At 47.4% G+C, this 23,382-nt stretch overlaps 2 protein-coding genes across 2 annotated transcripts in view; one reads left to right on the top strand and one right to left on the bottom strand.

Annotated features, from left to right (window-relative positions):
• SCARB2 (scavenger receptor class B member 2) overlaps positions 1-23,382 on the top strand; it is a 1,272,731-nt gene that overhangs the window by 130,292 nt on the left and 1,119,057 nt on the right. The gene's annotated exons all lie outside the window — the stretch shown is intronic.
• LOC138510558 (serine/threonine-protein kinase MRCK beta-like) overlaps positions 1-23,382 on the bottom strand; it is a 2,015,755-nt gene that overhangs the window by 1,839,931 nt on the left and 152,442 nt on the right. The window lies entirely within an intron of this gene.

Here is a 23,382-nt window from a genome sequence, read left to right as displayed (position 1 = left end):
ACTCATGTCCCCCAGCACCCCCACTCCCCAGCAGTGAGGGGCACCTGCCAGAAGGCCACCGCTCATGTCCCCCAGTACCCCCACCCCCCCAGCAGTGAGGGGCACCTGCCAGTAGGCCCCCACTCATGTCCCACTCATGTCCCCCTGCACCCCCATCCCCCAGCATTGAGGGGCACCTGCCAGCAGGCCCCCACTCATGTCCCACTCATGTCACCCAGCACTCCCACCCTCCAGCAGTGAGGGGCACCTGCCAGCAGGCCCCCACTCATGTCCCACTCATGTCCTCCAGCACCCCCACTCCCCAGCAGTGAGGGGCACCTGCCAGCGGGCCCCCACTCATGTCCCCCAGCAACCCCACCCCCCAGCAGTGAGGAGCACCTGCCAGCAGGCCTCCACTCATGTCCCCCCCCTACATGAAATAAAGATGCACAATCATGGCCCACTTCTACACCAAAATACCACAGCACGCCACCCCATTCTTGAGACGCAATGATTTCCCAATCCACCCCACACTGACATGCCTTTCTCAAGACACAAACCAAAAGTCAACTATGTACATCAATACATGTCCGTCACACACACACACACTGGTTGGCATTGATTGTGTAAACCCTCATTTTCACATGCATTAACCAAATGAGCGAATCCCACACATGGAACTAAAATATCAAAATGTATTATGTACAAAAATAAAGCAATGAAATGAAAGCATAACAAAATAGCAAACATGAAATGAAAAGCATGTGCAAAAGACGAGTAAATGAAAAGTATAACCAATCCAAAGAAATTCGAAAGAAAAATAGTCCAAACTCTCCCTCCACCAACGCAAATCCAAAGGAAACGTAAAAAGATAAATCCATTGATCTATGGTGAAATCAAAAGAAAAAGTTCATAAAAATCCATTGTCCAACTATGTACAATCCATTGTCCAATAGAAAAATCCATTAATCCATGTTTAAAATTCAAATAAAAAGTTCAAATAAATCCATTGTCCAACTATGTACATTCCATTGTCAAGGGTCCATGAGCCCAACGAAAGAAATTAAACCTACCTAAGAAACTACCTAATAAAAAAACTATATACAAATGTGTGTGGCATAGTCCATTCACCACAAATCAAAGGAAAAGGAAAAGGAAACCTAACTCTAAAAACTATTTACAATGGCAGCGGGCTAGTCCGACGGCTCACTTCCCGATTTCCCGGGCCAAGGCATCATCGAACTCCTGCTCGATGTCCCGGAGGCGGTCCTCTTCCATGCCCCCGAGGGTTCGCAGGGACGATGACATGGGGACCTCCAACTCCCTGCGAATTGCCTCGAGGCACTCGGCCCACCTCAGAGCCCTCCGGATGGAGTTCTCCGCCCTAACCATTGTGAGCCGTGCCTCTTCCGCCCGCTGCCGCTCCGCATCTATGGCCTGGCCCAACCGCTGCCACACAGAAGACACTTCCAATCCTGGGTCCTCCTGCCCTCTGGCCGTTGCCTGACCCTCCGATGTTGAAGGCCCCGAGCCATCATGGCTCCCACCTTGTTGCTGCTGATGCTGTGCCTGTGCCTGTGCCCTGGCTCTTGCTGCCTGCACGTCCTCCTCCGGCTGGGGTGCAGTTGTTGAGGTGGCCACCCCTGCTGGACATCCGACTCCCGACTGTGGCAGGGATGTGTCCTCCACCAGACTGGCCGCATGGTCAGATCCAGCTCCACAGGGTACCCAGGTGATACATGGGTGGGAAGATGGCACGGAGGATGACTGGCGCATAGGGGGTTCAGGTGAGGAGGGGGTCGGAACAAGGTCCAGCAAACGGAGGAATCCGGCCCTGGTGACCCGTCCCAGTAAGTCAACACGGTCAACGAGGCATTCGAGATGACGTGCAGTGTCCTCACGAAAACACTGCAGGTCACCTCGCATGCCTCGTTGACGCAACGCCATCCCACTCAGGACAGGCTCAACCCAGTCCCGGATAGCCACGTCCGCAGGGAGAGGAAGGCCAGTTGTTGTAAGCGGACCCCCCTCCCTGAAAACGGGTCTGGACGTAGGCTTCCCTGCTGGTGCAGGATGATGCAGTCACAGGATCGGGGACAGGATTACACACAGGCACCTCTGCGGCGTCCTGTGCTGCCTCCTGTCCCTGCCCCTGCACTGCACCACTAGCACCAGTGGAATCCCCACCTCCAGACCCCATGTCTGTCCCTTCCTCGGCCTCCTCCTCCACCAAACCCCCCACCAACCTGGATGACTCTGTGCCATCTTCCTCCATCGGACTCTGTGGGGTCTCTGCTGCCCCTTCTGCTGCCGAGGAGTCCAACTCCGACCTCCGCCTCTTGGACATACCCTCGGCATCTGCGGCCTGGGACGTGGCACCAGACTCCTCACTCCCTGACGAGATGACAACCTGGGAGGGGAGCCGGGCATTGCATCTCCGGCTGGCTGTGCGATCCCTGCCGCTTTGCTCCACAGCACCCTCTCCGCCCTCTTCATCAGTTGACGCTGCAGACAGGGAAAGATAGAACACAGGCATCAGGGCACTGTACAATGGACTGATACACACATGACAGTTGTATATGAGTGGCAGTGTCAAACTTCAGACATGGCATCACACTCCCTAACACACATGTCATTTCTACTCACATACATGAGCAATTCCACAGCAATATTGCACCAGGCTGCACCATCCATACGCATACAACAGCATCAGCATCGGAAGGTGAGCCTGACGTCACATGAAACACGGGGACTACACAACACATGCACACAAACCAACACACTTACATGCATGTGTGCATGTCCACCAACTGTCAGAGTGATGAGATCGTCATCCATGTCGCTTCTGGCATTGAGCCTTCTACATGTCAGTGCCACATGCATCCATGTTGCATCACAGTTGCACACGTGTCAAATACAAACACATGCACATGTACACAGTGCAGATACATGCAGCTGGAACTAACATCCATGTGTGACACCACAACCATGCCAACGTACATACACAGTAATTCAAACATGTGTGCTCCTACATCTGCATTTGATCGGCCTTCTTACCCACACATACACCATCCATGTGTCTCACACATGAGGGGACTCGCATGTGTCAGCCTCACGCCCCTGTACATACACATCCATACATGGCCCTACAAAAACACATGTGCAACCTGCACACTACTGGCACACCACGACACGCACAGCGTCCAATCATTATGCATGTACACTTACCGCTCGACTCCAGACAGGTCTGCCTCTCAAGGACCTGGACGTGGAGCGCTGGGCATATGCGTTCCAGGACCCTCATTTGGTGGTCGGACAGGTGGCCCCGGCGCCCCTTGGCATCCGCTGCCTTCAAGAGGCGCCGGGCCGTGTCAAGGGTCTTGGCCCTGAAGTCCTCCCAGCGCTTCTTGACATGTTTTATGTCGCGGACTGCCACCCCCTCCTCGTTGATGGCAGTCACGATGTCCATCTAGATCCTGGTCCGTCCTTCATAGTCGGCGCGTGAACTTCCAAAAAGGGCATCATACTGCCCGAGGACTTGCTCCACCAGGACACCAACTTCCCTGGCATTAAAGCTGGTGGTCCTCTGCCTCTCTGGCTGGGGGTTGCCAGTGGTGCCAGATGGTGGTATGCCCGACATGGCAACCCCAGAGGCAGGTGTGGGTGGGCAACTGTGTCCTGGGGCTGGGCTGTGGAGCGATGGTATCCCATTCGGGAGTCTTCAGTTCCAGCAGGGGTGGTCACAACAACTGCACCGCTGCAGATGGATGATGTGCAGGCAGCAAATAGCAGGGCCCGTGGGCAGCAGGCAGGCAGGCAGCAGCAGATGGCAGGTGGGAGCGTGCTCGGGGCTCTGGGGGCAAGAATATCGGCCTTCTGGGCAGGAGCGTGGTCTTCCGTGTGTTGTTGCGTGGCCAGCTTGATACGGAGTGATTTGGCATGTGAAAATCTTGCACGTCAGCGTGTAATTCGAGGAAAGGCCCTTAGCGCGTAAGCGTGTCAGCACACGTACGCGGTTTCATTGGACCAAAGGCCCTTAGCGCGTAAGCGCGTCTGTGACGTGACGCACGCAGGCGTTTCCCTCGTGACGTGGCCATAGTGGCTCATGGCGTGTGAAAAAACTGCACGTCCGTGTGTGAATGCGTGTAATCCGAGGAAAGGGCCTATGCGTCTGTGACATGACATGCACAGGCGTTTCCATCAACATGGGTGTATGTTCATCGTACACGTCCAAAAACTGCACGTCCGAGTGTCAGCTCGTGTAATTGGAGGAAAGGGCCGATGTACTTGTGGCCGCTTTAAAAGGTACGTGTAGGACCCCATTTCCTTGTACGTGCTTTTCGTGGTTAGCGAGTGGGTGAATTCTGTACTTCTTGTCAGTGCACAAGCGATTACTTCACAGCGTTTCAAGTTCGTACTCCCTGTTACCTCTGACAGCGTTCATTTTTTTGTTTGGCCTGTTTCCTCAAACAGTGTTCACTTCTTCTTTTGTCCTGTCTCCTCAGACAGCGTACAATTCTTCTTTTGGCGGGTGTGTTGCCAACGCGCACACGCGCATTTTTTTCACGTTCTTTTTCCAGGCAGACAGTGAGTCGCGCACGCATTTAACAACTGTGCTTGCTCCGTGTGTCGCGTACCCCTTCAGAGGTCATTGTAGGCTGCGTGTAACACGCGTACGCTTATTTTTGTGTTCCTGGGTGCCACAGTGTAGTGCGGGGTCATTTTTCCACACACAATGTCTACGAGGGGTTGCGTACACATTATTTTTTGTTTTTGGGGTGCCTGTGCGTTGCGTGACCTGTCATCTTCCCCCAGGGGTCACAGACAGCCTTGCTAGAGCACTAGGGTATGAATTCCATCTAGTACCCTACCCCTTTCACCCCCAATTGCCCAGGACAATCGTTTACTGCTACTCCCATACGCACAAAAATATCAGTGCCATGGTTGAGAGGCGACTAAGCGGTAAGGGAGGCAAAGGTGGCCGACCTCCAAAAGGCGGGCGTGGTGGGCGCGGTAGGGGACGTGGCCAGGATTTGCAGGGTGCCCCTAGACCCCCATGTTTGGAGGACCAATCAGGGACACCCATGCCTCCCCCCCATGGTTGTGGGAAACGTAGCTGACACCATCCCAGCTCAGCCCTTGTTGGCCCAGCCCATTGTGGCACCTGACCCGGCACAGGATGACTCCCAGGCTGACTTCCAGGTCAGCAAGTCTAAGCCACGTCTGGTGGTGCAAGTTGGTGTCACCAGGCCACGTGGATCTGGGGCAGCGGTGTCATCTGCTGCCCCAAGTAGGCAGGGTGGGGAGGCTGCAGGGGCAGCTGCAGCTCTATCTACCCCAGCTCTGAGTCTCCCAGCCGGGACAGTGTCGGTCCAGGTCCATCAAACCGACGTTGCCCCTGCCAACATCACACTTCAGCCAATGCCTGCACCAAGACCTATGGTCATTGTGCCTTTGCACATTCCTAGTACCCAGTCCACCGGCACTTCTGCCACTACTGACCAGAGCGGCGTAAGCCACTCAGGCTCCGCTCCACCTTTGAAAAAGAGGAAGAAGGGTGCTCTGGCACTACAGGCTGAGACCCCAGACACGGCTACACACTCCGGCACGTCAAGGAAGCCTAGCTTTAATGACGCCGAACTTGATGCACTTGTGACTTGTGTCGGCACATAGCCGTGAAATGGTGGTGACTGCAGGGTGCAAGACCACACCTGGTCAACGTAGGGCACACTGGCAGACCATCACAGACCACATAAGTGCCCTTGGATTTGTGAGGCGCACAGCTGATGATTGCTACAAGCGGTGGAATGACCTGAAACGCAGAGCAAAGAACAAGCTGGCCTCAAATCATGCCGCTACTCTGGTGACTGGCGGTGGGTCTCCACCAGAGGACAACAAACTCACTGAACATGAGTCTGTTGCTGGGACCTTCGTCACAGAGGAATAGATCCAAGGCGTGGGAGACCTACCTGATTATGACGCATTGTCCGGTGAGTGCCCATGCATGTGTGTGTAATCCATGTGTATGTTGTTTGGGTGACGGGTTCTGATTGAGTGCCAGGTGAGGGTGTGTACTCCTAAGTGTTATGGGTCACCCATGTGCTTCCTCCAATACATTCACGTGCCTTTGATTTGGGTATGATAGTATCCATTCTGTAGCCAATTAGCCCCACATTACTGCTGTTGCCCTTGATCTATCATCTTGCAACTACATTGTTCTGATTTTTTCTGTGTTCATTCAGGCTGATTATTTAGATCATCCCATTTTTCATATGCTTTTTTCATCCCTAATGTCACATTTGTGACATGCTTCTGTCATTGTTTACATGCCACATTGTGCCACTTTAGTTACCTGGTTATGTGAATGATTAGACCATTCAGGGCGAGGGAGTATTGGCCTGCTGACATTTATTTTTAGGGCCTGTTTGCATGTGGAACATGATAGTTGTTTCATGTCATGTTGAAGTGACCAACCATTGATGTGTACATCTGCCTACAATCACTGTCTTATTGTACACTGGATGTGTTGCAGTGTGTGGCACATGCATATTTTGCAACACTATTCTGCATTAATCTTCTCATCATGTCCATGTGACATGGATGTGTGACAGTACTCATTCACTGACATATCGCTGTAGTTGTCTAATTTACCATGGCTATGCTACATGACATCTGTGTGCTGGCATGTGTCATGTATGTGTATTGGACATGCCACTCACAGGCTGATGTGTAATGCCAGCGCTACACAACATGCTGCGAATGTGTTGCTTTTCCATCTTGGTGTCCACATTGTCTGCCTTTTTGACGCCCCTTCAAACTCATTGACAGTGCATGCATGCCAGGGTTATAGTCATGTGGGACATGTGTAAACCATGTACAGGATCTCTGTCTTGTCAGGCCTATGTGTGTGCTATGGTGCTCATGTCTGTTTCCATTTCTTGTATTTCATGTTTTTGCAGGTGACAACGCACTTGATGCTGGTGAGGTTCAGGAGATGGTGCAGACCCAGGAGGATTCTCAGCCACGACCAGGCACCAATGGGGGACGTGGTGTGGTGGTGGGTGAAAACACTTTGGTACTGCAGACCATACTGTAGAGGGGTGTCTCTGGGTGCAGCTCCCCAGACCTCTATTCAGGTGCTAAGTCAGATGATGAGACTTATGTGCTGTCACAGGTCAGTGCTTCTGGCAGGGATTCTGTTCTGTCCAACCCACCTGCACCAGGGGTAGAACCCTCTATGGGGATGTCAGTGTTGGTAGGTCCGCCTTTGGCAGTTACGAATGCAGGGTCACACTCCACAGCATCTGATCCTGTTCCTGGGCCAGCAGATCAGAGGGGGAATGCAGTCCTGCAGCCTCAGGCAGTGCCAGCACAGCAAGGTGCAGATCGCCTTGCCCCGAACAGGTGTGGTGCCCGCCGACGCAGTGGCCGTGCGCCACCAGGCAATACTGTATGGGAAAACTCCATGTATGGTATGGCAAGCCAACAGGCAGCATCAGTAGAAATGATGGCTCAGGCAATGGAGAGGGTGTCCACTTCCATTATCCCCCCTGAAAGGCAGATGGAGTAACAACAGCAGGCAACAGACTACATTTGCCAATCACACAGGGAAGACATGTTGGTGTCCAACAGGGACCAATGGGCGGCACTGGAGACTCTGCACGAATCCATATCAATAGAGTCACAGGGCCACAGGGAAGCCCTGGGGGTAGAACTCATAACCTCAGGCAGAGTCTGCTTGAACTTGAGGCTTCCCGAAATGTTAGGGCAGAACAGCAGCTGGAGCAGCTCACATGTTCACTCTCAGCTGAGCTGCAGGCAACACGTGAGGAGATTCGGGCATCCCGCGAGGCCATGCGTGCAGAAGTGCAGGCAACCTGTGAGGTGCTGCATGGGGATCTCCGCACTTTAATCCTCCAGAATCAGACCTTCCAGACCCGCATGCTTGCTGCCATGGAGGACCAGACCAGGGCTTTGCGTGGGCTGCCTCCCATAGTGCCACCACCTCCTGATGCAGCAGCAGAGGGGTAAGAGAGCAACAGCAGTTCTCCCACAATGGCATAGCTGTGCAGGCCATGAGCCCATGGAGGTATTTTTTTTTCACATCATCCACGCAGGTGGGTGTTGGTGTGCACCCTGTCCTCAAACCTCCTGGGTGCCCCCCCCCCCCTGGGCCCCACATGGCCATTTTTGATTTTTTTTTTTTTTTTTTACAGTGTGTTGCCTTGTGTGGCTCCCATGGGCATCCACTGTATTCCGGCTGGGCACATGAAGGCTTGTCCTGAGTTTGGGCTAGATGCTTGGGTTCGTGACTCACACACCCAAGTGACAGTGACTTACACAGTGACATTGGGCTCCCATGAGCTGTGTGGGCAGTCTGTAGTCAATACTGTGTGGACATCCCTAGTGGGTATTGTTGTTGTATTGTACACTGCATGGTGTATTGATATGTGCTTGTGCATCCATGTTTTCCTCATAATTTGCGAGTTCCTTCCTCATGTCTTCACAAGGCCGTCTCCTTTGCAGATGGAGTTCATGTTGTATGCAGTACACTGACACATTTGCGTGGCAGCAACACTCTACTGTTGGAAGGGGCTGATGTGCTGGTTTATTCAGGTTGTAAGACTACCACTACTTTGACTTAGTACTGTCATGTTTTTACAATGTTTCATGGTGTGTTGCTGTATTGTGTTGGTGGTAAGTATTTGCTCATGTGTGCTGTTTGTTATTGGTTACTGGGAGCATATTGTCTGTGTGCAGTTTCCATTTGGGACAGTGCACTTTGTGACACTTGTGTCAGGTTTTGTGCATTGCTTTGTTTGCTTTCACATTGCATGACATGCCATGGTGTGTTGGGTGGCGGAGCTGGGGAGGGGTTGGGTGACATGACGCTGTTTTCATGTATTTTGCAAGGAGGTTATCAATTTAGCAGCATAGATGTATGTCTTATAATGAAACAGCATTGGTGGTGTTTCGGTAGGCAGGGATGCACAATGTAACACTTCCAGGTGACCAATCTCAGGCTGGTATGGTTGTGACAGTTGACTGTCCCTTATGTCATCATCACTGATTGTCAGCTGGTATGTGCCAGGGCTGTGTGCACTCCACAGGGGTGTGAATTTAGGTGAAGTAATTAGCCACCAGCTGTGTGTGGGCTGCCTCACCACGTGCCCTTTCCCCTCCCATGCGCAGCGGCCGTGCATGTGGTTGGGGATGTGGGGGCACCACCATGTCCACCGGCAGGCCCCGGCGTGTTGCAATGTAGTGCAGGACACATGCTGCCACTATGATCCTGCACACTACTGGGGGAGCGTATAGCAGCTGCCCACCAGAGCGGTCAAGGGAGCGAAAGCGTGACTTGAGCACTCCGAATGTGCGCTCCACTATGCCCCGGGTTGCAATATGGGCTGTGTTGTATCTTACCTCGAGTGGTGTGGTGGGGTTCCGAATTGGCATCATCATGTGGGTGCTCAGAAGGTAGGCACTGTCCCCTGGGGAGGTGGTGATGGGTATCATTAGTGGGTTTGTGACATTACTCAGTATCTGACATGCATGCATGCATGTGCAGTGGCATTTATACTCACCAAGCAGCCATGTATCGCCATGCCGCCCAGCTTCTAGGTCCCAGTTTAGGGTTGACATTCTGTAAATGAAACTGTCATGGGTGGACCCTGGATAGTTGGCATATACTGAGGTGATGATTCCCTTGGCATCACATACCACCTGCACGTTGATGGAATGCCAGTGCTTGTGGTTTCTATAGATGTGCTCCGTTGCCCTGGGGGGACGTAGAGCCACGTGGGTGCAATCAATGGCACCTAGCACTTTGGGGAATTGTGCCACCCCGTAGAAATCCTGGACGGCAGCCTGCCTTTCTGCAGGTGTTCTGGGCAGGTATATGAGCCTGCGGACTGATGGGCATGCAGTCATGATGGCCAACACCTGGTGTAGGCAGCGTGACTGCGTGGCCTGTGACCCCCCCCACTATAGTACTTGTCCGCTGAAATGATCCAGTGGCCAAGAAGTGCAGTACATTAAGCACCTTTTCCAGAGGGCTCAGTGCTTGGGAGCACAGGGTGGGTGATGTGAGGTCATCCTCCCACTCACTCACCAGGTCGAGTATTATGTGAGGTTGAAACCTGTACCTCCCATACACCTGATCATCAGGCATCCCAAAAAGGCTGGTTCTGGGTGTAAAAATTCTGGGCCTGACTATCCTCCTCCTGCGGTATCCCACGACCACTGCTGCAAGGTACGGTATATTCATCTTAGCGGCTGAGCTTGTTTGTTGTTTGCGCGCACTTTTATGCTGCGCAGGTCCACGTACGCCTGCTTCTTGCTGGCGTACGTGTTTCCGGATTAGCGCGTCTTTTTTGGCGCACGCATTAGCCCCGTTCGATTCCATGAATACGTGTTGTAGGCGCGCATGTGGGCGTTCCGCGCATTTGCCTCCTGTACTTCCCCCGTGACGCCCACATTTTCACGCGTTGTTCCCCATTCCGCGTGTTACGCCCCGTGTTACACCTACTTTTGTTGTGTGCGCTGCGCAATGTGCGCTTTCGCAGTGCGCGTAGCGCACGCTGTTTGAAGATGTGTGCGTCAGCATGTGCCACGCAGGATTTTAGCGCACATCCATGGATTTACACGCGCACGGACTTCCATGAATCAGCATGTATATTTATTTGGCAACACATACCATTACTACTATTTGAATTGATGGTTGCCCAGAAACTGTGCGATGTACGATCGTTAAGCGCCTTCAGCATCAATTCAGTATCCTTCTGCAGTCGATTTATTTGTCATTGTTTGGACCAGCTCTTGTGGTTATTTTTGATGGTTTTGATTTTTTCTGTTAGCTGGCCCAAGTCTAGACCTTCCCTCCTAATGACTCTTATCTTAGTGGGCCTTTCTCTTTTCTTGAGCCAAGTAGCCTCATCAAAGGTATGAGTGTGCCCCAAAGTCTTTCACACAGACACACCCTGAGGACGCTCTATAGACCAAAGAAAATTGTGAAAGCCCAAAGGGCTGCACTTGTGTTTCAAATCAATTGCTTGCAGATCATTGCAAGCTCGCTGCATTCCTTCATTTAAGTACACACCATCTCTCTTATACGTAACTAACCGATTTTTTTGTTTGGTTGTTGACCGTTACAGATTGTAGCAGGAATTCAGATTGTTTACAAGACACCAAGAGAAGGAAGCTTCAAGTCACTTGGGGTTACTAGTTCCACCATCTTTGATTACAAACTGTGTGCACCTGCCAAAAATAAACCGCACTAGGACAAAAAAATATAGTCAATTATGGAAGTAGTCTGATCCCGGCTCCATGTTGGAGCCAGGGGAAGGTCCCCTTCAATGGAACCATTAGTCATATTCGTGTCCCAGTCTGAAAAGAAGGACAACCATCTTCTCCCCCTGGTTATTACAATTTTGTTTCTTGATTTATCTACCACTTATTGGTCAAAGGCACATTGTGAGTTCAGATCCCCTGCTACCAAAAAATGTATCCCTGGGTAGAGCATATTTGCCTGAGTCAAGAGATTAGCCAGATGTTCCAAAAATATTATGAGTTTTACACAGGCGGGGTTCCAGTAGAGATTTATAACTATCAATTTTGTGAGTCCCCCATCCGATAGTACAGATTATTTTACAGGCTAATAACAGCCCTCCTGCCCCTGGGTAGTGACAGACTGATGCAAAATCATGAACCCCATGGTTAGATTTTTAAAAGAACTGGAGTCCCGCGTGTTCCAACTCAAAGACCTCAGGCTTTCTTGACTAAAGAGAATCATCCTTGCTCAACCCTAATCCCTGGAAGACCTGGGTTATGATCTCCGGTAGCATGATCCAGGCTGCACTTGGCAGATCACATTGAGTACTTGGATTGTTATTCACTGACACAGTTTTAGAGTTTTGGTTGGTCTTAACACCCTTAACTTCTTCCTTTCTTTCGACTCTGGTTGTGGCCTAGAGGTGTGGACCTCTAAACCTTGTGCTGCAAAGACCCAATCGCGGCTAAGACTGCTTTCACACCGATCTTAGAGGAAAACCCAACCTCTAGCACAAATTGTGATTTACCATATTGGTTATTTGTCGATCAGGGAACATTACATACTCCATGTACTTTGAGGAGAATTAGTAAAGTTCAGATGTTTTTTTGAAAAATAACACAATAGCCCTGTGATTCAAGAATTTGATTTTAGATTAGATTTGGGACATGAAAACCATAGTCTTGGTACACTGAAGGGCGAGGTTTCTTCTTGACAAATCCCAATAACTCTATCATTCGCACTGGCTACTTCTGAACACAATCCCATTACATCCACAGCTGCTTTAGCACTAGTTTTTGCACTACTATCCCCCTCTGGCAATGGGCCAAATGCCGGCACAATGTTGGAAACAGGCTGGGGATCCAGGGATGTAGCTGACGATGGAGACCTATTTGCCACGTCTCCGGGTGAAGCTTTCTCTTTGGCCAACCCCTTAAGGAAAATCGGGGCCAATTTCAAAGCAATACTTTGCTGTGGCATGGTCTTTGGCACCAGTTGTTTCCTCGGGTTGAAGATTGGGGCAAGTTTTAGTAATCTTCTTCCTACTGTGCTCTCTTTTCGGCACAGGCATTGTGGTCTTTGCTCCTGACGTAACTTCCTGTGTATCTGTCTGAATTCCAATAGTCACCTTATTTATTTCCATCTCAACCGACTCTGACATCTCCAACTGCTGCTTCTGTCTATTCTTTTGTTTTTTTGCTTCAGTATGACTGTTTTTTGTTCTTTTTTGAGGTTTCTCCGGTAGTTCAATTGCATCTTTCCCTGCAGATTACCCAGTCCATTGACAAGGTTGTTTATACCAGAGTTCTTTATTTTATACATTTTCATGTTTTTTGTCTTTTTTTCTCTGGGGGTCTTTTTTGGTCTAATTTCTGAAACATCCTTTTTTGTTTCTTTCTTTAGCTCTTCTCCTCCGATAATTTGCTGTGAACTTTCTTTCCATGCCCCTTCTTTCACTTTCTCCTCCAGTTCAGAGTTGGGTATTCCCTCCCTGACGGGGTCTGTGATTTCACTGGGTTCTATTTCAGCCACATGAGCCAATCTGCAGAATTCTTCTAATACAGACTCCGAAAGGGGATCGTCATCGAAAATATGACAATCTCCGTCTTCTATTTGAGATGCATCATCTCTCGGCACAAGATTTATACCCCCGGCATCACGGCGTGGGAATTCTGTCATCAAAGATTGTGTTTCAATACCAACCAAACTCATCTCTTTAAGGGTATCTTTGATCCTAGTTATTTATTTTTTTTGTTTGTTAAACTCCTCCGAGAGAGTTATAAGTGATGGTACAAATGAGTTGGGGTAATTTCTTAGCCCAACCTTTGAAAAGTCACATTGTTCTACTTCTTTCAATATTTCCAGAAGCATGCCTGAAGGAGTCTGCACTTTGCCCTTCAGCTATTCATAAACACTAACGCCAGGTCGGTCTCTACTATGGTAACATACTCAGAAATATTCAAGGTGGTAGTGAGGGGAATGTATATTTCATGCAAATCAATTGTCCTCAGAGGATATTTAGATAGGCTGGAGGCTACCCTTAGAAAACTGGAACAACAAAATGAAAGTGTTTGAGACAATAAAACACTTGCTGAGCTTTGGACACAAGAAAAAGAACTTCAAGGATTGGCCGAGCGTAAAATAAAGTTTCTTTCCTGTACATTTTCGACAGGGTGATTGTCAGAAAGCAACCGCCTAGGGAGGTTATTATCCTGGACTATTAAGAGTGAACACCCTGCCAATTTGAATTAGGTAATAAAGCACAACGATAAGAGATCAGAAAATCAGGCAAACATAATGAATGCCTTAGTGGAATATTACACAAAGTAGTACCAACACCAATGAACTATAGCGTATCATGAATTCAAACAATTCCTTGGCAGAGCCGAGTTGGTTTGAATTGTGGACTCACACCGCGAATCACTCAATAGACCGATTTCTCCTAAAGAGGTAGCAAATGCTATAAAAGATTCGGAATCTGGGAAGGCCTCTGGTCTGAACGGCATAACCATGCAATTTTATAAATAGTGCATCGATCTATTCGCTCCTATGTTGGCTGAGGTTTTTTGCAAGGTTCCCTGGAACAGTTAACTACCTAACACTATGATAGAAGCCACCATTGTACTTTTTCACAAGCAAGGTGAAGAGAATACGCTCTGCGCCTCCTATACGCCACTATGCTAAACATGGATAATAAAATCCTGGCAAAACTATTGGCCCCTAGGCTAACGTCAATGATGTCAAGGATTGTCCTTCTGGATCAGTCGGGGTTCATCCCAGGTTGATCGAAACAACTGAATCTCAGACGCCTGTTTGCCAACCCTTCCCAAATAGATCCCAAATTGAATGTAACTGCCTTGTTCTAAGATGCAGAAAAAACATTTGTTTAATTAAGTTGGGAATTTGTATTCACAGTTCTCTCATTCTCATGCATGGGGACAGGCAAGACATTTATGGCATTGGTCAGGCTGTTATATGGTAAACGGTCTGCAAAAGTCTTGTTAAACAAGTCTCTCTCTAACAGTTTCGATCTACACTGTGGCACCCAGCAGGGTTGTCCCGTCGCCCTTACTTTTTACTCTGGAAATAGAGCCCCTGGATTGTATCCTCAAAGCAGAGCATAAACACGGAAGTATACAATGCTTTACTCAAAAGGTGCTCCTATCCTCGTATGCTGATGTCTTACTAATCATGTGCGGGACCCTGACATCAAGAACACCCTGATTCATGATACTGTCACAGGGTTCGGCAGATACTCAGGACTGAAAATCTACTTGTCAAAGTCTGAGCTGTTACTTTTGTCACCATCAACCCCCTTTACCCTCTAACATCCATGGCTGCAGGTGGTGTCCTGATTGTGCAAAGTACTTGGGGGTGATGGGGTTTGGGGACAGTCATAAGATATTTGAGGTCAACTACATACCCCTCCTTAAGAACTTCAAGCACAAGGCTAACAGGTGGATCTTACTACCTCTCTCAATGCTCACCAGAATTTCACTTATTAAAATTGTAGTTCTTCCCACATTAATACTCCCTTTAGAATACCCAGGGAATTTTTTGGTAAGTTGAAGCCGCTAATGTTAAGATTAATTTGGGTGGTCAGGCATGCAAGGGTTCGGTGGGAGATGATGATGTGCCTTGTTGCAGAAGGCAGCTTGGAGATGCCTGACCTCATGCAATACTATTTAGTAGTGCAGATAAGTCACATCATGTCATGGTTCAGTCAGGCCCTGCATGCACAGCAGGCAACCCTTATGAGAAGTATTTTGTTGCCCCAGTGACACTCACCTTGATGCTATGGGGACCTTGTCAGGGCGCTCCCAGAACTATAAATATGGTGAAAGCTGCCATAGTGGCACTGTACTGACTGTATTACATGCATCAAAAAGCTCAGCCACTTCCCACTAACATATTTTTTATAGGATTGAGGGCATCCCAAACTCCTTCGATAGTGGCACATACAAGGAGATAGCTCATCTGGACGTGATTAGGATTGAAGACTGGTTCTGGGGTGACACTTTTATTTCTTGTGAAGAATTTGCATAGATTAGGGGGCACTCACTTAACAGATGCTATACACCAAAATATGAAAGGAGGTTAAAGATTTTATTTTATTTTTATTTTATTTGTTTATTAAGTGCTGAAAGCCCGCAGGCGTCACATTATGCTGCCAGAGCAAGGAAGTGGGAGTCAGTCAAATAGAAATGTTTTCAGTTGTCGACGAAACCTAGCACTGTTTGTTTCGAGTCTCAAGGCCAAGGGTGATGAGTTCCAGAGTCGAGCTGGGGTGACAGGGAAAGATTTTCCAAAACCATTCATTTAAAAATAGGTTGGGTAACAAAGGCCTGATTTGAAGAGCAAAGAGCTCTTACAAGAAGATGGGGGGCAACATAATTTTGTGGTACACTGGTGCATGTCCATATAAGCATTTGTGAACAAGCAAGGCTGCTTTCAATTGTATAGGCACAGGGACTGGTAGCCAGTGTAGAGATTGTCAGTTACTAGAGATGTGATCTTTCCTAGATTTCCCTTTAAAAATTCTGCCCATCATCATTCAGGACAATATGCAGTTTAGCAAAACATTTCTTGTTGGCGCCAAGTAGCAGGGCATCACAGTAATCTAGGTGTGACAGAATAGTAGCACGGACTAGAGAGGCACAGTTAGTCTCTGAGAGAAACAGGCAGATATTTATAAGCAGGTGGAGATGGAACGAGCAAGGTCTGGAGATCTGGCCTGCATAAGCGTCTGCCCCGAGAAAGGTGTCCAAGTAGGACCCTAAAGTCTTTTTCAGCAACTGGAATGCTACAGTCGTGAATGACAAAAGACTGGTAGCCAGGTTGCAGCATGCCTCTGACAAGGGGAAGTCCAAAAATTAGAAACTCTGTCTTATTGCCATTTAGGCACATCCAGTGATGGTTCATCCAGGACTCAATCTAAGAGTAGATGTGTCTAGATGTGTCAAGTCTTGGCCGTAGTTCCCAGAGAGTTCCAGAACTAGCTAGGTGTCATCAGTGTAGTTTGTAAAGAAGATCTCATTCTTTTCTAAGATGTTACAAAAGGGCCTGATATACAGATTAAAAAGAAGTGGGGAAACATGCAGGCCCCCTGGGAAATGCCAAACTTAATAGGTGATGGGGGAGAGACAGCCTCACCCCTGCATACTCTAGAGACCCGGTGAGACAGGAAGAACTGAATCCAATTGATAGAGTCTTTGCAGCATAAACCAACATTTCTTAAAGTGGAAAGGAGACGTTCATGGTCCAAAACATCAAAAGCGGCCTAAAAGTCCAATAGGACCAGTAGGCCTGCGTTTCGTTTGTCTGCAATGTTAAGCAAGTGAGACTGAAGATCAATAAGGGCTGTTACAGTACTGTGAAATGGTCTAAAGCCTGATTGCCAATAATGCAAAATCCCAGTAGTTTCGATGAACATTTGGTATTGAGTGGTTGCAATCTTGTCCAGGATTTTTAACAAGACGTTGCAGTTAGTGATTCATCTTAAATTGTTAGGATCGTTGGGGTCTCCTCCTCTTGTACTGTTTTTTTTACAAGACGAGTTACACTGACCACCTTAATAGATGCACGCACAAGTTTAAACTGAAAAGAGGAATTAACAAAGTGAACAAATAAAGGAGCAAATATTTCCTTGTTCACAAACACAAGTTTGGATGGCATAATGTTTTCTGGGCAGGATGAAGGCCATATATTAGCTAAAGTTTTCACGGTCTCAAAGATGGTGACTGGGGTAAATGAGAATCTGGAATACTCTTCCATAAAAGGCTAGGGCATAGGGAGTGTGCCGGGGTGTTCCTTAGCTATGTCATTTTATTTTATTTTCCCGTGTCTTTGAGACCTTTGTATTGAATGCCAATTGGGCCTTTCGCACAATCTTGATTGGACAGGGTAAAGTTAGATAGTAAAGCTTTTGGCTTTTCCAGGGATTTGAGAATTTCAAATAGTTTTTTCAAATTGTTATTTGTTATTTGCCTTAGAGATCTGTTTATTAAAAAAATAAAATGTTGGCTTCAAAGACTGAGGATTGATACATTTTTCCAGTTGGTCTTATTTACCTTAGACGGGCACTTGAGCCATATAGACGTGGCTTTCCTTTTACTTTTTTCAGTTAGTTAAAATATGGAGTAAACCATTTGTGATGGCTCGTATTATCTCTAATGGTTCTAGTCTTCATAGGAGAGAGTCTGTTTAGCAAACAGCCTAATGTGGAATTGAAAACATTGACTAAGGTTTCTGAGGAGTCAGAGCCTCATTACGAGTTTGGCGGTAGCTGTGCCTGGTTTACAGGCATGGCTGCCGCCAAACTCGCTACCAGCACCACCACCCACGAATGGGCAATAACCTGCCCATTACGAGTTGAATGGGGCAGAATTGGGTTGGGGAGGATGGTTGCACCGGCACCGTTTATAACGGTGCTGGTGCAATTATGAGTTATGCATGGCGGGATGTCAGGCACCCACAAGCAGAACTCGTAATTCGGCGGTACGGTGTGAACGGTGCCGGTGCCTTACCGGCACCGTTCACACCGTACCGCCAGCGTTGTAATGAGGCCCAGTGTCCTGTGTAGAGGATATAATGTTCTCCATGCATTCCTGTAGATCGGAGGTCTCCACTTTATTATAATTACAGCTAGAAACCTTCCTTGGGAGATTCTTAGCCTTCGGAAGAGGATCCTGAAACTGAATATGAAAGTCAATTGTATAGGAGTAGTATTGATTATCTGTACTGCTATGTTTCTGGCCAAGACCCGGTCCAGAATGTTGCCTTTCACTGAGGTCGGGTCACTGTTGGCAATAGTATGATCAAGATTGTTCAGACCAGTTACCAAAGAGGCAGCTTCTTTATCACTGTTATTATTAAGCCACCGGTTTACATTGCCAACTAGGAGAATAGAACAGTTTGGGCAGCTCCACCCTCTAACAAGTAGTAGTATTTCTTTGTTAAAGTCTGGCATATCAACAGGGGGGAGGTAGATAATAATAAGGTTGACACAACTATGTGAGGTGGGAGTAATTTTTAAATGCAGAATTTCACAATTCTGACAACCGCTCGGAGACTTGAAAAATGTCTGTTGCTTTTTTGGCGATAACCGCCATTCCTCCCTCATGGCCTTGGGAATGATTTTGACATAGAATAGAATATCCTGCAGAGATAGCTATGGAGATCATTAGGCCACTACCCTTGGTTATCCATGTTTCAGTTAGGCAAAAAATATCTAAGTCTGATTCCAGAACATCGTCATGGATATCCACAGCGTGCTTGTTCAGCGATAGGGTGTTCAGTAAAGCACATTTTAAGGGCCTCAACAGAAGAGAATCTGCAGCCCTCAGAGGATGTTAATATGGGAATAAATACACTCTAGAGGGGGAGAAACTTGATAGGGATAGTTGGTACTGTTAAAGTGACAAGCACCCGATAAAAACTGTACCAAGTGAACGTTTTCAGCTTCAACACAAACAGACTCTTCAGAAGTAGCAGAGCTAGGGGAGTCAGGACAGGACATTAACAATATGCACATCACCTAGAAATCCCACAAAATCTAAGGTGGCTAATGGACATGAAGGTATAAATTTGGAACCAGAAGTACCGACATTACCCCTGTAAGTCAGCAACTGTATCAGAAGTCTCATTCATTGGGGCTAGAGGAGTGTTTGGAGGACCTATTTGAGAAGGCAAGTCCCACTGGTTGTAGTCCAAGAACACATCAAATTCTCATGTAAATATTCATCTACTATTGGTAGACGCTGGGCTTTCTGGACAGCCAGAAATACATTCAGGCTGTTAGGAAAACCCATGTTGAATATCCAAACTAGTCACAGTATGTTGATCAATCGCTAAACAGGTGGCGTAGTCTTACCTGGACCTAAAATGAGTATTGGAAAGAGCCAAGTCGCAGCATTGCGGTCTGGCAAAGACCGGCTTGGCACAGAAGCGCCTGACGTTTCTAGATGAACGTCCCAGGGAAGCTGGGAAATGTAGTTCAAACACCAGAGCAAGATGCTCAACAGTGTTTTGAGACTGCTTTCTCGCTGCAAACAAGTCAATAAAATGTTTGAAATACACAAGCACATACAGATGTTCAAATAGCAGCAATAAATTCAGATGCAGAGTCTTATTAACGTGGATGGAGATAAAATCCCAACATTTCCAACTGCACCAGTAGGTGATCCAGTTTTAGTGACACTACCAACAGACGTTTGCAAAGTAAATTGGTCTCACGTTTGTAAAAATAAGTGGGTGAATGGAAATCTATCGCCTTGGATGCCGTCAGGAGGGCATGGGAAGAGGATATTGGTGTCTCGATACTTGAGGATGAGTGGAGCTACATGTGCAGGCATGTGCAAAAGGTCTGAATGAACTGTACATATAGACTACTTCAATTTAAATTCTTACATATATTTTACTGCACCCAAAGAGAAAATGTGGCCCTTCAGGTCCTGGGGCAATTCCAAGGTGTGAGATGGATGGGGTTGATGTTATACACATGGCTTGGGCATATGCGGAGCAGCACAGTTTTGGTCTGAGGTAGCCTCTAGACTCTCTATAATGTTGGGTGTAGTTATCCAGCAGGATGTCAAAACATGCCTATTGGGGTTTGCCAATAACATGCCCAGGCGCACTGTAGAGTGGCAGGCATGGTCCTTATCCTGGCTAAGCACCAAAATGTTCTCAAATGGCAGACGTCATCTCCACCTGGAATGAATAAATGGCTGTTTGGCTTAGCACGGTGTAACATGCAGGAGGAGACATACCGTGAATGTGCATCCCTGCACAACCGACATATAGACTACTTGGGGCCCCTATGGGCATACCTACAGAGAGACTCTTACACTCTGAACAATGTTACTGATGGTTAAGATATCTCACCTAGAAGTGCTGAGTAGAGCAACAGTCTGGAAACTGATGGAGTGGTGCACAGATATGATACCTATATATAATGGAGCCGAGCTTGCCTGGACTAATGTTGGTCTGGATTTTATGCAGACTGCCCACCCTTGTTAGTTCACTCCCTAATGTTGTAACCCTTTTCTCTTCTGTCTTGTCTTGTAATGAATGTTATCTCCTGACCACTGCGGTTAAGTTATCTTGATGTTTAAATGTGAAAACAATAAATACACTTCTAAAAAAAAAAAGAATATTGTTTTTGGAACACATCGTGCCCAGAGACATCTGTGATGGCAGAATGTGGTTAAAGAAACAATATGAAATCAAGGTGAATGATTTTCCTGTACCCCTGTATGGTACGGGGCACTTCATATCATTGATATACTTTCCAAAAAAGGAGTCAAGTCGAGGGTTTAGTCACAAAAAAGTTTGGTAAGGGCTTCTTTGTCTGGAGCATCTGACATGTAATTTCCTAACCAAAAATGTTGCCTCGCAGATACTGATGTACTCTAACCTGATGCTGCTCCCTTCATGGCATCGAAATTCATTTCAGTGATGTATTTGTACTGATTGATCTTCCCAAGCACCAGTTACCCCATTGCTGCAACAGTGCAGCATTGTACATGGTTCTATTCTCGGCAACCTGGCACCCGCTCCAGTATGGTTCTGAGCCATGTGTCCTATCTCCTGCCTGGTACTAGCAACAGCAAGATACTGCTAATTTGGGGAAGCATATGGATTGAAGGCGCTATTCTATGCCTTGTGTGGAGCCTTCAACATTGTAGTCCATCACCAAGAGCATTTCATCTGGTCCCACAACAGCTCGGACCCTGTTAATATCACTATACATAATTACAGCAGTATTAGTCTTCATCAGTTCCACCAATACTACATATCTAAATAGCTGATTTCTGCTACTAACACGTGATAACAGCCCTGCACCACACATGCCAATCGTCCCATTCTTGGTCTACATTTCCGATCTTCCATGACTCAAGTGTTATTAGAGCCACCTTGAGTATGAAATCAGCCTCACCTGCTGATCCGATTCCGCTTAACATTCTTAAAACGATTATTCCTGCCATTGCACCTTTAGTTTTCACTGCAGTCTACCTGTCTTTTGATAATACTCATATTCCTGACTCACTTAAGCATGCCTTGATTATCCCTCTTCTTCAGAAGCCTAATCTTGATCCCTCTATTTGTTCTAATTTTCATACTATTTCCCTGCTTTCCTTTCCTACAAAACTCCTGGAAGCTCTGGTTACCCCTCTTCGCCGTTCATTTCTTGAAGATTCTGGATTCTTGGACCCCTACCTGTCAGGGGAACTGAATCTGTCCTGGTGTCTGCGGCTGATGATCTAGCCAAGAATGTGGATCTGGGTGGTATCAGTACCCTGATCCTGTTAGATCTATCTGCCACTTTTGACACCATGGACTATGGCATTCTCATTCAGAGGCCGTCCATGGCAGGTATCTCCAGCTTGGTTGTGGACTGGTTTTGGTCCTTTTTTCAGATTGCTCCTAATCACTTTCCCTTTCTCCATTCATCTCATCTTCTAAGGCCCTCACTTGTGGCGTTCCCCAAGTTCTGCTCTTTCCCCTCTTCTCTTTAATGTCTATATTCAGCCTCTTGCTAAACTGATTCATTTGTTGGGGTTTCGGTGTTACTCCTATGCGGACGACACTCAAATCGTGGTTTGGCTTGATCTTTCTCTTCTGCTACTGCTGGGCAGTGTCATGTTTGTCAGCTGTACACCTTTGGATGGGCAACTGGCTTTGCCTCAATGGAGATAAAACAGATGTCCTCCTGAGTCTTAAAGGTGGTTGTCGGTCTTATGGACTAGCTGTGGTCAAGAATTTGGGCATCAAGCTTACCTCCTCATTGTCTATGTAGGCCCAGGTTAGTGCTGTGTGCCAGTCCGTTAACTTTAAATTGCACATTTTGCGCAAGGTTCTACCCTTTCTTCCCCCTCCTCTTTGTTCTTTGGTGGTATCTTCATTGATTTCGAGATATTTGGACTAATGATATTTGGACTAATGTAATTTCTCTTTTCTTGCACGTTTCTCTTATTTACTAACTTCAAATCCCCAAAATTCTGCAGCCAGGCTTGCTACAGATGCCACCCGCTACTCTTCTGCATCTGAGCCAGAGTATATCCAAGTGAAATTATACCAGTATTTCCCTTCCCGTCCTCTGCGTTCTTCTACTGCCTTGCGTATTGTTCCTCGTTTCCAGTACACTCGGGTGGGGGACTGCTCTTTCACAATGGCCGCTGCCCAGTTATGGAATTCCACCCCGTTCCCTCTTTGTGACACCTTGAACCATCTGTCCTTTCGACACTCCCTGAAGACATTTATTTTTTCTGTTTGAGCCTTCCTTGTGCTGTGTCTTGCCGCAATTCTCTTCTACAGCTTTACCTCCTTCATCCAATGCTGCCCTCGCTGGTGTAAGCTGTGCTTTAGAAGTGATCTTAACATAACAAGTCTTCATCTAGAGACAGAGAGCCACCGGATGTGGGCGGCCGAAAGTGGGGTTTATATGTAAACAAGGGATCATCTGAACATTCTAAATCGGGTTGTGGTAGCTATATGGGAAGGTGCTCAACCTTCAAATAACAGGGATTACAATGAGGAATGGGAGAAGGGTGGTAAACAACATGTATTTAAAAGTTAAAAGTTCACATTTGTATCTTCAACGTTTTGAAAGATACACTAAAAAAACAGCAATATAGCTGGCATGCACCAGTACCACACACACACACACACACACACACACACACACACACACACAATGTATTTCATGTGCAAACCAACATGGATTTGCTAAATCACTGTATGCCAGCTATGTGGTTACTACATGCCAATAACCTCCATGCATCGATACAGCACCAACATTGTATCTCTGGACATAAAATTAAGCACATAGTTATGTGCATCCTAGAAATAACAGG

This window comes from Ambystoma mexicanum, chromosome 6p (genome assembly GCF_040938575.1).
Source record: "Ambystoma mexicanum isolate Mex_15411 chromosome 6p, UKY_AmexF1_1, whole genome shotgun sequence".
In the NCBI taxonomy this organism is placed as follows: Eukaryota; Metazoa; Chordata; class Amphibia; order Caudata; family Ambystomatidae; genus Ambystoma; species Ambystoma mexicanum.
The sequence above is the reverse complement of the archived record's forward strand: the minus strand, read 5'-3'. Positions and strand labels throughout refer to the sequence as shown.